The sequence below is a fragment of the Antrostomus carolinensis genome, unplaced genomic scaffold (genome assembly GCF_000700745.2).
Source record: "Antrostomus carolinensis isolate BGI_N321 unplaced genomic scaffold, ASM70074v2 scaffold44520, whole genome shotgun sequence".
In the NCBI taxonomy this organism is placed as follows: domain Eukaryota; kingdom Metazoa; phylum Chordata; class Aves; order Caprimulgiformes; family Caprimulgidae; genus Antrostomus; species Antrostomus carolinensis.
Genome location: NW_010291446.1, coordinates 664 through 6,571, shown reverse-complemented (window position 1 = coordinate 6,571; position 5,908 = coordinate 664).

The window sequence follows — 5,908 nt, the reverse complement described above, 5'->3', positions numbered from 1 at the left end:
TGCCTGTCACTGTGCACTTACTGTTTTAGAAGAATGTAGGTTTAAAAAAAGATAATGTTTTAAACTTAGGATAGAATATAAAGTAGTGGGACTGCGAGGACTTTTCCTTATCTTAAGTAATAGTTTGAATACATTGTAGGATCATACAAAGCAAATGTAAAACTTTGGCAGAAGATCCAAAGCTATTATCACTCTTGATACTTGTCAACAGCTGCACCCCCTCTCTTTGAGCAAGACGCGTCAGTATAGCGCAGTAAAAGCAAGTAATATACCCTCTGAGAGCGGGTATCAGATTCCAAGTGGGGTTTTAGTGATGTGTTAAAACTGAAGCTGTGATCTTAGAGTTAAACTGAACTTGGATGTTCTCCCTGTCTCCTCATGAATATACTGATTAGGTTTGGTAGCCTGGAATCCCAAGTGCGTCAGTTTACCTTGTAGTTGTGGATGTTTAATTGACTAGTTAAATGCCTGAGCCTTACTGTGTCCTCAGATGGCCTGGGCACCAAACTACTAGACCACAGGCTTTGAGAGCACTGGTACAGCAGGGATACAAAGAAATCTAATTATAGAGACTGAAAAACTCCTGAATAAGAGTGAAGTCTCAGACTTACGTGATATTAAGCAATGTCATACATGATGGATTTTTTTAGTTACTTGTCTACAGGAATTCTGCAGATGACTTGAATCAGGACTAGTTTTATGTAGTTGGAATGCCTGTTGAAGCTGGGCCTTGTATCAAGAAAGTTAATGGATTTACAGAGGGTGAAACACAGAGCAGAATCAGCTGGCTTTCAGGTCTTCCTTAGTTTCTGTGGCTGCCATGTAAGAGTACATGCTGGCCATATATCTTGATGCATAAAGAAATTAGTTGCTTGTTAGACAATGGATTTAAACTACTAAGTGCCTAAAAATGTATTAAATGAGTCAGCATAAGCAGGTTTTCTTGGATCTGGTCTGTCATGCAGTGTCAGACCCTCTTTGTTCATAGGTGTGAAGTGAAAGCAGTTCTCCAGAGTGAAATAATACAGTGATGATCGTGAAAAGCATCTGCCTTAATGCTGATGAGAGAGACTGTGATGTGTGTTACAAGTTTGCCGAAGCGCCTTGCAGAATGAATTTCAATAGACAGGCTGAAACCACATGGGAGATGTGTGACATTTGCAGGGAACTGAATGCCTACCTCGAATGTCAATGTTAATTGAGCTGTGGTCATTCAAAACCTGCAAGCCAAAAGGATACTCAGAACTCTCTGCTTTGCAGCTTTCTCTTTTTCCGTGGATAATAGGGAGAACAATTCTACAGAGAACTTGCAGACCTTTTTTTTCGGGCCAGCCTCAAAGAACCAAAATTAAACTGGTACTGGTGGTCATGTAACAGTAATTTGACATGCTGCCCTTACATCTGTTCAGACATCCTCTTATGCATGTGTGTGAGATAACTTTGTGCTGAAATGCGGTTCTCCAGCACTGTGCAATATTAAGGGGCTTGTATTAGACCATCTTTAGTTCTGCAGTTCTGAGCAAGATGTCTTTAGGGGACAGGCTGCTGAGATATGTAAGTCAGTGAACAGATGTTTCTTATCTTACCAGTGCCAACATAGATGGAACTGGACAGGATTTATACCAACAAGCCAGAACCTTTTTGAGAGGTAGCCAAAGAAAAATTGGCTCTTCTGAATGGAAAATTATCAGTGAATCTTGATGTTCACTATCTTGCACTTCCTGCAACGTGTGACTTTTTGTTGGACAGACATTCCGTGTGAATAAGTGCCTAAGTGACTTCAGATCAACAAATACTAGTGGCATACTTGTCCTTTAGTTCACTCAGAGTTGAGTAACTTAGAGTTTGTAGACATGGCAGTGGCAGTTAGTGACATGTTATTTAGTCCTGACATACTCTGCAGATTTCATAAGGCATGCAAGTGTTTGTAGAGCACTTACCCCTTTCAGGGAAATGAACTTTTCAAGTGTAGTGCAGGCAAGCAGGTGCATCTCTGCTTCAGAGTACAGGCAAATGTTACTGGCAGTGCCCTCACCTTCATTTAGGTGGAGACCTTATTGCTACTTCTGACACCTCCCATTCTCAAGATTCAGAAGGCGACACAATGTTCCAACTATATTTATCTGTTAATTTTAGTGGAAACTGATGCAAGCAATGTCGTAACAGTTCTTTGCAAGACTGTTGAACTCCAGGCCACCCTTCAGTGTATTCCTTGTTAGACAGGCAAATACCGGTTTCTTTAGAAAGCTCAGGCTGGAAACACTTTGTGTCAATGGACCTTCTGAGGACTTGGTAGCATCTAATTCAATGTTAGACAGTTAACTCCTGCCCATCACCTGAGATCTTTTTCTGAAACACTTCTGAAAATAAGTAGCCATTTCTCTCCTGCAACTGATAATGGTAGAAGGTTATTCAGATTCAAGGAGAAAAAGATTACTTGCTCCTTTTTGAGTAGGAAATGGGCAAAGGGACGCCTGTTTTGGGATCTTTTGACACCATGGAACTCTAATATATAGTCCTTTTTTGGAGCCTGCTAACTTGTTGTTGTCAGCTCTTAAATAATGTTGCGAGGCTTTTGTAGCAGAGGAAATACCTTACTGTTGGTTTAAGGAAAACAAAACAAAAACAAAAAACCAACGAACACCACTACCCTCAAGACCAGTACATACTCTTGTTTTCTTGGGTTGTGAATGGGGCACAATACTACCAGCATTTTTTTTACATTGGCAGCACATACTAAACTGAATTTCTATTTTTCTATTTCTTCATATGAGTATGTGCTAAGATAAGAATCATCCTCTCGGTGAGCCAGAGATTTCATTCTGAAAATTCTCTGATGAGGCCAGAGCCCCTTCTTTCAGCTGACTTCTGCTTTCAGAAAACTTGTTTTTCTTTAGGCTCTCAGTACTTTGTTGCTTCGATGTGCCTTCCATCGGGCTGCACTTCTCTGACTCTTGCACATACTTCTGTACTCATTCCATGACCTTTCCATGGGAACAGTCTTCCTGAGAGCCGTAATATTGTCCAGAAGGACTAGGCCAGATTAAAGCTGTCAGAGCACATCTCTGTACTGTCACCAGCACGAGTTTAACCATAAGGCATCGTGTGAGATTCCAGCTCAGAGCTGGTCACAGCAATCTGCTTGTTTACAGTTCTTCACCCTTTCCTGAAGTTCACTCATTCTTGTACAGAAAAGGTTTGTCATTCAGTGAGCTTCCCTTTAGCAGTCCCAGGATTGCATGCTTCAAGCTGTCAACATGCTGCTAAAATGCTGGTGAATCACTTCAAAAACATTTTGACAAAACTTTGGAAGAAATTTGCAGTGCAGCATCTGTACACCTGCACTAACCTGGATAATAAAACCAGCTGGGCTGTAGCAGTATGGAAATGCAGGCATCCAGATATTTGGTGGAGTGAATTGTCTCACCTGACAAACAGAGCTGTCTCTGCCAGACTGCACACAGCCCTTCATGGAAAGCTGGTTTGGATGCAGCTCCAGAATGGCTTGGCAGTTTCTTTGTCCCAGAGCTCCCCATGTCAAACCTTCATTTTGGCTGAAAACAGCTTAATCCTTTCTTCACAGAAACAACACTGCTTCTCAATACCTGTTACCTATTTTGCAATTCCATCCAAAAAAGGAAAAAAAAAAGGCTGAGAAGAATCATGCATATTCTTTTAGCCCTCGGCAGAAGTATTACAAAGACATTTTCTCCTGTTTCAGGCATTTGCTTTTAAAATGGTGCAGTTGTTAACCTACAAAGATATTTTCCAGGCATGACTTCTTTGTGAGCATTTAAATCTATCTATAAATCTACCTAGCTATCAGAAAGCAGGACAAATGTTTTATTTTCCCTTAGCTTTCTACTCTTACTTATTTAAATCAAGTCATTAATGCCTTTAATATAATTGAGAGGAAATTTGAGGTGTTCCTGGGGAATACAGGCTGCAATAGTAGGTACCAGCTAGGACATGAAAAGCTCAGTGACTTTTGTTGACAGCTCGTTGCAAAGTGGCTATAGGCTTTAAAATTTTCTCTCAAAATAATAATCTTCTAATTAATATGAGGTCAAAGCTTATGCTGGACTTACTGTATTCAAGATGAAAATAGAAGAAAATACTTTAATAATAAAGTAATAAATCAAGAAAGTAAAAGATATTATTACAAATGAGTAAGGTCAGAAAAGCAGAACAAAGGGGTTTTGGCACAGCTAGTTCATCTATTTAGCTTCCTAGTAAAAAGTTTTCCTTTTCAAAAGCTGTAAAGAGAGATTTTTTTGTGCCTGATATAAGGGGTATTTTGAAGTAAGTATTTAACAAGGGAAATATTAATAACAAATATCAGATTTCTACATGAACATCTGAAAATACTGTCATTACAGTACTGCTTCATAAAACAAAATGGAAGTCAGATATCTTACGAATTATTAGCAATATGTCTCTGTCCTTGTCTAAGCTGCTGCATAAAGAGTAGAAAAGTCTTTTGAAACATTTTTAAATAATTAATAATCATACACATACTAGAGGAGTAAATATCCTTCAAGTGAAAGGCAAATGTGTTGGATATTTGAGGTGGTGTACCAAGAGTTCCTCAGACTTTTGAATTACATATGTATTTGCTTAAATGATGTTCAGCATTGTAATTTGGCTGTGGATACTTTTTGTCCCAATCATGCAGATTTTACACTTAGCCAGATGTTCAGAATTTTCTGGAAAAAGAGAACATAAAAGTGAATTTTTAATGTAACTCAATCTGGAAAAAAGAAACAGCTTTGTAATTCCCTGTCTCCACCTAACTTTCTACAAAAAAATGTTGTTTCTGTTATGGACAGCATTAAGCCTTGCAGTAATGATTACACAACAGTTGAAATTTCATTTCCTTCTGAAATATAACTGTTGCTGGCTTGGAATAATTAAAGCATCTAACAGCACATATTATTATGCAACAGACCACAAGAACATATGAATAGATGTTTAATTGTGATATGGGATATATATCTATATACTTATATGCTGGAGAATGTCTTTTAAATGCTATATTGTCAATTGATTTTAAGTGTATGATGTATTTTCTTTATGGTATCTTTGGAATCCATATCAGTATTAAATACAGAAATGGATATGGAGCTTTAGGTATATTGTTTTTTATTTCTAATTTAGTTTTGCTGAAATGTAGTTGTGATTTTCCCCACTAAATATGAAGGCTTTTGCATTTACGTGTATTTGGTTAGTAAATGTTGGGGGCTGGATGCCAATTTTTTTTTTTTTTTGTTGAACAAAGGCAGAAATTACTGATTTGCAATTTAATGATGCCATAGGGTTTAAATGCAAACTTGTAACTTAAAAATGTATTTTTACCTATGAAGAAAGATAAAATATTTCTAAACCAAAAACTTCTCATAGCATCTTTTCCTGACAGAATGGATTGACTTACTGTAGCACAACTGGAGGCTGTTTAATACTGTATTGTCATTTTTGCTAGCTCCTTAGATACTGCAGATTTGTTATAAAAAGCAGTTGTATTGCTTTGAGAAATCATACAGGTTAGGAAAAGTGTTGTCTTTAAAATACTTAATGATAGTTAAGTTTAAATTCTATGGCCTTTATTTCAGTCTCATAGGGCATTTTGATTGCTACAGTGATCCAGGAGGGAAACTTCCGCTATGTCAGCAGTTCACGGGACAGCTGCATGGTACTGCTGACATAGTTTTCACTCTTCTTTCTTTCAAGAGCTACGGTACCTGAAGCAACATAACAGTATTTAAAGGTGCAGTTTGTATGACAAATCTAAAATTACTAGAAATGATAGGTTTCAGTAGTGGCATGCTGGAATTTTTGCTTTCTTACTGCAAAATAAATACATTCCTATCTTGGTTTTGATTTAACTAATGTGCATGGATCCACTCCAGGT